This window comes from Salmo trutta, chromosome 5 (assembly GCF_901001165.1).
Source record: "Salmo trutta chromosome 5, fSalTru1.1, whole genome shotgun sequence".
NCBI lineage: Eukaryota > Metazoa > Chordata > Actinopteri > Salmoniformes > Salmonidae > Salmo > Salmo trutta.
In genome coordinates this window covers 46,006,656-46,017,579 of record NC_042961.1, presented here as the reverse complement: position 1 = coordinate 46,017,579, position 10,924 = coordinate 46,006,656, and the positions used below count along the sequence as shown (strand labels likewise).

The window sequence follows — 10,924 nt, the reverse complement described above, 5'->3', positions numbered from 1 at the left end:
GATAATGTAAAAAGAATGTTATTGCCTGTCATGTTACAAATGTTGATCACTCTATTACAAACATAGACTGTGAAGTTATGGTCAAGTCACCATCCTCTACATCCCTCTTCGGGAGGCGTCATTCAAACGCCCGCGCACACAACTGGCGCCAATTGAATGCCGCAGGCAGCGGCTTGGCACATTCAGTGATAGGAGAGCAGATATTTATCATATCAAGGTGAGTATTACCGCCAAACGATTGTTTAACATAAAGTTTTAAATAGTTGACGAAATTGCTAGATGTGCAGGTCGTTAACTTTGTGTTGTATTTGCTAGTTAATATCGTGGAGTTTGTGGTTGCCAGCTCACACGCGTGAGCAAGAGAGCTAGCTAATACTACCCTAGCTAGTTACCAACCAGACCTTGGCTAGCTAGCAGCAAGCCAGCTATGATAAGCAACCGTTTTTTGTAACGTGTTGACAGTTAAAGATTTATTAATTCAGAATTTTTGAAGCATTGACATTCAACTATTTAGCTAGATTGCTAGCAGCATTTCATAACCTAGCTAGTGCTCTAACTTGCTAGCTAGGTAGTTTGCTGTAAACCAATCCCACCTGATAACATATATTTTCTCTCTTTCTCCTTCAACAGTTACTTGAATTGGAATTGAGGAAATTCCCTGCAATCCTCAAACTGAAGTAATATTCATAGCTAGTTTAGTTTAGCAAACTGAGTCGTTTAGCATGGAAGTACAAATAAATAATCGCTGTTGTCCCCTTTTGAAGTCCATTGTCATTAATCAAGCAAATCAGAAAGATACACTTCAATAGTTAATTGGAACAAAGATTAAAATCTACAAGGTACTTTTTTTTCTTTATTACAAGTAAGTTAAGTATAGAGAAATTAGGAACATGTCAGGTCTTTCCAAATAATTGGCATGACGTTTTTGTGGCCTCACTGTTAAAGCGTTAGAAGGTTATGTGGATCATCATGTACACCGACATGAAGCAAATGGCCAATATGTATGCTACATGCTTAACTGCAAATCTCAGTTGGCAAAATATAATGCGTTTAACTTCTATGGGCTAGGTGGGACGTGGGACACAGCCAGTGAAATATCAGGGCAGCAAATTCAAAAACAACAAAATGTCATAATTCAACTTTCTCAAACATACAACTATTTTACACCATTTTAAAGATACACTTCTCCTTGATGTAACCACAATGTCCGATTTCAAAAAGGCTTTACAGCGAAAACAAAACATTAGATTATGTTAGGAGAGTACATAGACAAAAATAATCACACAGCCATTTTCCAAGCAAGGACATGTGTCAATAAAACCCAATACACAGCTAAATGAAGCACTAACCTTTGACGATCTTCATCAGATGACACTCCTAGGACATTATGTTACACAATACATGTATGTTTTGTTCGATAAAGTTCATATTTATATCCAAAAACAGCATTTTACATTGGCGCGTGATGTTCAGAAAATGTATTCCCACCAAAACGATCCGTGAATGTGCACATCAATTTACAAAAATACTCATCATAAACGTTGACAAAATATATAACAATTATATAAAGAATTATAGATGGACTACTCCTGGATGCAACCGCTGTGTCAGATTTTAAAATAGCTTCACGGAGAACGCACATTTTTCAATATTCTGAGTACATAGCTCAGCCATCACGGTGAGCTATTCAGACAAAGGCATAATGCGCGAGCGCAGAACGAGAGACGAAAAGTCAAAATGTTCCATTACTGTACTTAGAAGCATGTCAAACGCTGTTTAAAATCAATCTTTATGGTATTTTTAACGTAAAATTGCGATAATATTCCAACCGGACAATAGTATATTCATTCAAGAAGAAAAAGAAGGAACGGCGTGCTCGCGTGACCACGCATATCCAATCCCTTTATTGCCAGGCAGACCACTCAGTGAATGAGCTCCTATACTCTGCCCAGTGACAGGAGAATGCTCAAACCACTTTCTGAAGGCTTTAGACAGCCAATGGAAGCCTTAGGAAGTGCAACGTCACCCAGACACTGTAGCTTCGATAGAGAATCAAAAGAAGAACTACAATTCTGACTTTCCACTTCCTGCTTGAATTTTTCTCAGGTTTTTGCCTGCCATATGAGTTCTGTTATACTCACAGACACCATTCAAACAGTTTTAGAAACTTCAGAGTGTTTTCTATCCAAATCTACTAATAATATGCATATTCTAGTTTCTGGGCCAGAGTAGTAACCTGTTTAATTTGGGTACGTTTTTCATCCGGGCGTGAAAATACTGCCCCCTAGCCCAGACAGGTTAAAAGTCATATGCGTCGTCATCGTAGAGAGTCTGCTGTATCACAATGTGACACGATGCAAGGGCCGTTTACATGTTATAACTGACTCTGGTCTGGTGTTGTCATTTAGGATGCCTTACTGTTAAGTACAACTTTCCATTTCAAAACAGAACCACACCAGTCCCTTGTTGGCCAATAGAAATGTAGCATTTTAGGATACACTTTCTATGCACCCAATAAACTTTCTGGTGAAAAAACATTGTCGTTCCACTGTTACTTTAACAGTATCATAGACATTTCCTAATATTACATTTCAGACATCCTACATGTATCCCCTTTAAATGAGATAAATTGATTTTTGCAGGTACATTTTTGTTAGTCAACAAATCAAATTATTGAATGAAGGGGTAGAGGACCACTGCTAGTGATTAAGAATGGCGGACACACTAGTATAGAATGACATAATTTATGTTATTTCGTCCAACGCAGGTGCCTAATCAAGATCAATCCAGATAAGGGGTCCAAAGTGGAGAAGAACTCAAGAAAGCAGCATGCAATCAATCCAAAAGTAATTTTTCTGATCTCAAACATGGCAGACTATGAATGGAGGGAGTAGCCTTGCACACATATACAGGCACTTAAATCCATCGACTGCAGCACGCAGTCAAGAAACAGGCAGATGATAAACACTTGGCCAAAATGTTAGAACTGAATGTTTTTACATTAGCATGTTGTAAGTTGCTTTTAAGTTAATGTTTGACACGGCATATGTAAAGTTTGAGTTCAAGAAATGTTTTTGCACTAGGATCGATATACCTTGTCCTACACACCCACCCCAAATAGTTGTGGGTTAGGATGACAGAATAATAACTTGACCTAAATTTTATAACCAAAATGTCAAAATACTGATATGTAAATTTTTTTTTTCAAAAATGCTTTAATTGAATTTCCTATGTTTGACACGGTAACTATCAAGTGTATAGTTCCAGAAATGTTTGTACACTGAGATTACCTGATACCCCTCTTCTTAACACACCCCTCCCATCCCTCTCTGTCTACCCCTTTACCTCTCTGTCATGCCATTGCACGCACAGGTTATGGTTTGAACATGTATTGAATAACTTAATATACGTAATAAATCTTGTAAAAATATATAAGGAAATCCCTGTGTAAGAGAATGGAGAATACTTTATTTGCTGGAGAATACTTTATTTTCACAACCAATACTAGTTACATTGAGAGTAGGTTTTTGTAATATTATAATTATCTGTTTTCTATCTTTATTTTGTCAACAATTAAGGAGCTGTGTCTGTTTTTTAGCTGACCAATTATCTATTTTCACAACTGATACCAGTTGAATTGAGAGTAGTTTTTTGTAATATAATGACAATTATCTGTGTTTTAGCTATATTTTAGCATCAATTAATGAGTAATGTCTGTTTTTTTGCTTAACAATTCTCTAGTTTCACAACTGATGCCAGTTAGATCAAGAGTAAGTTTTTGTAATATTATGACAATTATCTGTGTTTTTGTGTAACTTTAGCATCAATTAAGGAATTATTTCAGTTTTTTAGCTGACCAATTCTCTATTTTCACAACTGATACCAGTTATATTGAGGGTAGGTTTTTGTAATATTATGACAATCATGTCACACCCTGATCTGTTTCACCTGTCTTTGTGATTGTCTCCACCCCCCTCTGGGTGTTGCCCATCTTTCCCATTATCCCCTGTGTATTTATACCTGTGTTCTCTGAACAGTTTTTTGTAATATTATTATTATAATCTGTGTTCTAGCTATATTTTGTCATCAATTAAGGAGTTCTTTATGCTTTTTAGCTGGCCAATTCATTTTCACAACCAATGCCAGCAACAACAAAAAAAGGATTCCAGGTTAAAATAGGAGTTAATGTCGTAAAATCATCATTTTTATACAGATTATTTATGTACATTTTAACTGCAGTTTTACTGTATTATTTCTGGCACCCGTGCTGCCAGAATTTTACCGTAAATGAACAGGATTTTTTTTTTTTACAGTGTACTTTACTCCTCCACCCCACCCCCTTTCCTCCCTCGTTCCAATCCTTCCCTCCTCGTGTGAGCCAAGAACCCTTGGAGGCCCTTGTGATGTTGGCAGCATGGTATAGTGAGAATGTGTTATATCTCTTACAGACAACAGCTTTACTTTCACCTCTAGGAATGGAGAGCATATACTGTATGACCTTTTTATCCAATCCCTCAGCTGATGGTTTCAAATGACAGGTAGCATTTAAGTATTGTTAATGATCTTTTAGTTGGGACTACATCGTCATCTGCTCAAAGTCATTCCCTTTTCAAGCTCTGTGCGGTTCCATGAATTTTAAACACTGCAAAACAGTTGAATTTAGTTTGATATTAACCTAATGCAACACCACAATAAATGAATCACAGAAGGCCAAAACAAAACCTGCAAGGCAGATAATTAAAGGTTCCTTTAGAGCATTCAACGTCACAGTAAGCGCAAATTCATCAATCCCACATTACCAATTGAAATGACGTGGAAACAACGTTGATTCAACCAGTGTGTGCCCAATGGGTATACTATTTACTTGGCAGTGGGTTATTCTGAGGGCATCTCCGAATACAGACAATAGTTGTCATTATTTCACAACAACTAGGACATGCACGATATCGACGTCCTCAGGAGGGTGAACTCCTAATTAGAGAACAGCCATTTTCTCGGTGCTACGGTTTGAGAGATGGGCGAAAACATCAGATGAGTGCTTTGAAAAAAAAGTTTAATGGCAGGTTCTTAGCTTTCAATTACCATATGTTTGTTTCCCACTTCAAAGCACAGACAGCACTTTTAGAAATAACTTGACAGAAAGCCAACATTCCTTAAAAATTCTTAACAGTTACAAAGGTGTAGAGAGCCACCTCATTTTGGAAGGCAGAAGGTTGTAGGCTGCCAAGTGTATAAAGGAAGTAGAAATAATTAAACAAGTACATTTAGAGAAAGAAAAAATAATAAGTCCTCAATTTACTTCAAACTCACTCTGTAAGATCTGAGCTAGATTGATTGTCAATGGAAAAGATTAATTAGGAATCCGCCACATACTTTTCTTCATGTAGGCCTACAAAAGAAAGCCTGCCATTTTTCCAATCTAGCTAAAGTAGAAATGATTAACAAGTACATTTAGGGGCAGAAAAATAACAAATAAAAATAAGTCCTTGATTTACTTCTAGTATTATCTGTTCTATTGGAGTTGAATTGTTTGCCAATGGGAAAAAGTTAATTAAGAATCTATATTGCATATGTGCGTGGGAATAATTTGATGAATCCTTAAATGAAAAGAGAAACTTGCACACTGCCCTTCACTTCAATTTATTAATCTTACTCTTAAATCAGCCTTCATGTAGGCCTACAAGAAAGAACCTACCAGCTTTCTCATCTGGCTGCCAGCACACATAGTGGAAGGGAAAAGATTCAAACCAGTCACATGCATTTCACATTGTTGGGGCCATAATACCAGCCAGTGTAACGTTTCTTAATTCGGTTGTAAGGATAACCAAGATGTTATCCCATTGTTATGAAATACGTATGAACATAAATTCCTTAGGGGTTGTAAAATCACAGGTTACTATTTAGGGAAATAGTGAATTGCATAGATTAATTACAGTCCTTTCCTTTTATAATTTAAACAGGCACGCGCACAGATAGGTCTAAGGGTACCTGAGCACTTGCCCTTTTGCCATCCTAGGAGAAAAGTGCCCTTTCAGATTGGTGGCGTTTTTTTAAAATTACATTTTAATTTCAGTTTTATTTTCTCTGTTGTTATTTAAGTTAATTGCCCATCACTAGCTAAGATTTTGTTTTTAGAATCTTGGAAAATTCACCTTTCCCGGTTCTCTGTCCCGACATGAGCGTGCGCACTGCACTACCCCTGCAGCTAGCTAATTAGTTGATTAACATGATCTACATTCGCAATGACCATACCCCTCTTTGCCCTCTTTTTGAGGGGGGGAGGGGTCACTTTGAGCAACTGCACCTCTAAAGCTCTGTGCACAGCCCCGAATTTATTCATCACTAAACCTCAATGTGAATCGGTTTTGAACTGTTATTCCTTTCTTTAATTGAAATGCAAGTACATTGTCATAATGAAAAATATTTGATAATGTAATAATTTGACAAAATAAATATTGTCTCAAACACAGTTCGATCTTATTTAACAGTACATGCTTGCTGACAATCCTTAACTGTAATCATTTATTGATGCAATTGTATTTCATTGCAATATATATACATTTCATAATTAAACAAGCAATTGTCCTGGAAGATAATGTTCTCATGCATTTAAGCCATTATTTTCACGTTTCAGGTAAGACCCAGATGCAGACAGTGTCGAAGTAACAAAAGTTTATTACTAATACAGGGGTAGGCAAAACGGCAGGTCAGGGGCAGGCAGAGGTCAAAGGATCCTGGAAACAGGAGACAAAGGGCTGTGAGACATAGGTTTAATTCTGGACACATGAAAAGTTGGATGTATACGGAGGGTACGGGACAACAGAAGACGAACAGCAGAGGGGCTATTGACCTTGGAGATGGGGAAAGGGCCGATAAACCGGGGGGAGAGTTTGCAGGATTCCACCCTGTGGGGCAGATCCCTGGTGGATAGCCGTACCTTCTGCCCGAGACGATACCGGGGAGCCGGGTTCCGGTGGTGATCCGCTTGTCGTTGATACCTGGAGGTGGTCTTGAGAAGGGCTGACCGGGCTCTCTTCCAGGTACGACGACAGTGGCGGACAAACATCTGGGCCAAAGGTATACCGGCCTCTTCTTCCTGCCCAGGGAAGAGTGGGGGCTGATACCCCAGGGAACACTCGAAGGGCGAAATACCCGTGGCAGAACAAGGAAGGGTGTTGCGGGCATATTCGACCCACACTAGTTGCTGTCTCCAGGTGGTGGGGTTGGCAGAGACCAGGCAGCGCAGTCGTCTCCAGGACTTGGTTGGCTCGCTCCGACTGGCCGTTGGACTGGGGTTGGAACCCGGGGGACAGGCTGGCCGACGACCCAATGAGTGTGCAGAACGCCTTCCAGAACCGGGACGAGAACTGAGGACCCCGGTCGGAGACCATGTCCACTGGCAGTCCATGGATCCGGAAGACTTGCTGCACCATGAGCTGGGCTGTTTCTTTGGCAGAAGGTAGCTTGGGGAGAGGAATGAAGTGGGTGGCTTTGGAAAACCAATCCACTACGGTCAGGATGGAGGTGTTGCCATCAGACAGGGGAGACCCGTGACAAAATCCAGGGATATGTGAGACCAGGGACATGACGGACAGATAGAGGTTGAAGGAGACCAGCCAGAGCTTGCCGAGGAGTCTTGTTCTGTGCACAGATCGTGCATGCAGCGACGAACGCAGAGACGTCAGGAACCAAGGTAGGCCACCAGAAGCGTTGTCGCACAAAGGCCAGGGTCCGTCGGGAGCCCGGGTGGCAGGCAAACCTGGAGAAGTGGGCCCACTCCAGGACCGAGGAGCGGACCGCATCAGAAATGAACATCCGGTTATCTGGGCCCCCTGCTTCCCAATTCCCCAGCTGAGTGCCATTGCCAGGCATGAGGTGGGAAGGATGGTCTCGCGTTCTGGGGTTGTAGCCGTGGGGCTATAGCAGTGTGACAGTGCATCCGGCTTAACATTCTTGGATCCCGGACGGTATGAGAGGGAGAAGTTGAACCGGGTGAGCAGCAGGGCCCACCTAGCTTGCCTGGAATTGAGGCGCTTGGCGGTGCAAAGATATTGCAGGATGAACCAAGATGGGAGCTGTGATGAAGCAGTGTTTGAGATCCCGGAATGCCCGGTCAGCAGCTGGGGACCACGTGAACGAAACTTTGGAAGAGGTGATTGCAGACAGGGGGGAAGCCAGGGTGCTGTAACCCCAGATAAAGTGGCGATAAAAGTTGCAGAATCCTAGGAAACGTTGCAGCTGCACCCTGGACGTAGGCTGGGGCCAATTCAGCACCGCTCTCATCTTCCCGGGATCCATCTGTACACTCCCTGTAGCGATGATGTAACCCAGAAAGGGGATGGTGGAGCGATGCAATTCGCACATCTCTGCTTTTACAAAAAGCTGGATTTCCAGGAGGCGTTGGAGAACCTGCCGAACGTGGAGCATGTGTTCTTGGGCGGAGCTGGAGAAGACGAGGATGTCATCGAGGTAGACAAAGACAAACCGGTTCAACATGTTGCGTAGAATATCATTAACAAGAGCCTGGAACACAGCAGGGGTGTTGGTAAGGCCAAATGGCATGACCAGATACTCGTAGTGACTGCTGGCCATGTTGAAGGCAGTCTTACACTCTTCCCCTTCCTGTTTCCGCACCAGGAGGTAGGCATTCCGTGGTCCAGCTTGGAGAAAACTGTGGTCCCCTGGAGCCACCGTGTGGCCGAGGAGATGAGTGGTAGCGGGTAGAGGTTCTTCAACGTAATGTTGTTGAGACCCCAGTAGTCGATGCACGGGCACAGGGTTTTGTCCTTCTTCTCCACAAAGAAGAACCCTGTGCCGGCGGGGAGGCAGAAGGATGGATGAACCCTGCAGCTAGGGAGTCCTCAATGTAGGTCTCCATAGCCTTGGTCTTCGGACACGACAGAGAGTACAGTTGACCCCGGGGTGGATTGGTGCCTGGGAGAAAGTAAATCCCGCAGTCATATGGCTGGTGCGACGGAATCGAAGTGGCCCGGGCCTTACTGAACACCTTTCGGAGGTCTTGGGACTCGGAATGGCGGAGAGGTCCAGGGCACCTTCCGAGCCCCCAGGAAGACGTCCCGGGGCAGGCTCTGCTGACTTCAGGCAATGGGTGTGGCAGAACGGGCTCCAGCCCATGATGGCACCAGCAGACCAGTCAATGAGGGGATTGTGTTGCTGGAGCCAGGAGAATCCCAATACCACGGGAACCTGACTGAGGAGATTTAACGATCAGGAATTGAATCGTCTCACTGTGGTTCCCTGACACACGTCGGTTGATGGGGGTGGTATTGTGGGTGACTCAGCCTATAGATCACCCGTCCAGCACTATAACGTCCATGGGAATGGAGAGGGGCTGAATAGGGATGTCCAGCTTGGAAGCCAGGGTAGAGTGTAGCATCCATAGAGCTCTCATCGGCCCCAGAGTCGATGAGTACCCGGAGAGATTTCGACTGGTTCCCCCACAGCAAAATGGCATGTAAAGCGGTGAGAGTAAGTGGAGAGGAAAAGTTCTCCTTATGGCCCACCAGAGTACTCGCTCCTACCAGTGAGCCTGGTCTTTTAGTGGACAGGTGGAGACGAAATGACCAGTAGTCCTGCAATACAGGCAACTCTTAGTGTGAAGCTTGTATAGCCATTCAGCTGGAGACAGCCTAGCTCTGCCAAGTTGCATAGGCTTGGGAAGAGGTGAATCGGCAGTCTTCGGAGGCTCTCAGAGGAAGTCAGTTAGCCATGGCAACGGAGCCATCAGGGACTTCTGGGATGCCTCGGAGGTGAGGTGGAATCGACACTCCTCTCCTTCCTTTGTTCCCTTAGTCGCCCATCGATCCGAATGGTCAAGGTGATGAGTGAGTTGAGATCCCTCGGTAGTTCCCGGGCTGCAAGCTCGTCCTTTACTTCCTCCGATACTCCGTGCAGGAACATGTCGAACAGTGCTTCCGGGTTCCAGGCACTCTCAGCTGCCAACGTGCAGAAATCCACTGCATAGTCTGCCACACTGCGGGATTCTTGCCGAAGCTGGAGTAACTTCCGGGCAGCCTCTTTCCGGATTGACTGACCTTTAAGTCTTCTTGATTTATTAAAGTAATGATGAACTGTCATTTCTCTTTGCTTATTTCAGCTGTTCTTGCCATAATGTGGACTTGGCCTTTTACCAAATAAGGCTATCTTCTGTATACCACCTGTACCTTGTCACCACACAACTGATTGGCTCAAACGCATTAAGAAGGAAAGAAATTTCCCAAATTAACTTTTAACAAGGCACACCTGTTAATTGAAATTCAATCCAGGTGACTACCTCATGAAGCTGGTTGAGAGAATACCAAAATTGCGCAAAGCTGTCATCAAGGCCAAGCATCTCAAATATAAAATATATATACACTTTTTTGGTTACTACATGATTCCATAGGTGTTATTTCATAGTTTTGATCTCTCCACTATTATTCTACATTGTAGAAAATAGTAAAAATAAAGAAAAACCCTTGAATGAGTAGATGTGTCCAAACTTTTGACTGATCCTCTATACATTAGGCATTCTCTATATATTTGGCTTTTGTTGGCCAATAATTTAAAAAGACACATACGTTTGTTTTGCTATCCTTGTGGGAACCAAACAATTGATACCCATTCCAATACCTACTTTCTCTAACCCCTAGACCTAACCCTAACCGTTAACCTAACCCCTAAACCTAAACCCTAACCTTAACCCTAACCCTAATTGTTACCCTAAACCTAATCCCTAAGCCTAAAATAGCCTTTTTTCCTTGTGGGGACTGGCGAAATGTCCCCACTTGTCAGAATTGTTCTTGTTCTACTATCCTTGTGAGGCCTTCTGGTCCCCAAAATAGTAAAACCAAAAACACACACCATTTTACAAACATACCCACAACCTTGGAATCCTCATGCATATTCATAGTCAAGTATCATC

At 42.6% G+C, this 10,924-nt stretch overlaps 1 long non-coding RNA gene across 1 annotated transcript; it reads left to right on the top strand.

Annotated features, from left to right (window-relative positions):
• On the top strand, positions 1–3,647 carry LOC115194261 (uncharacterized). The gene is made up of 3 exons (XR_003878324.1): positions 1–217; positions 631–677; positions 2,768–3,647. It is a non-coding gene; the product is annotated as an uncharacterized LOC115194261 (long non-coding RNA).
• The last annotated feature ends 7,277 nt before the right edge of the window (positions 3,648–10,924 follow it).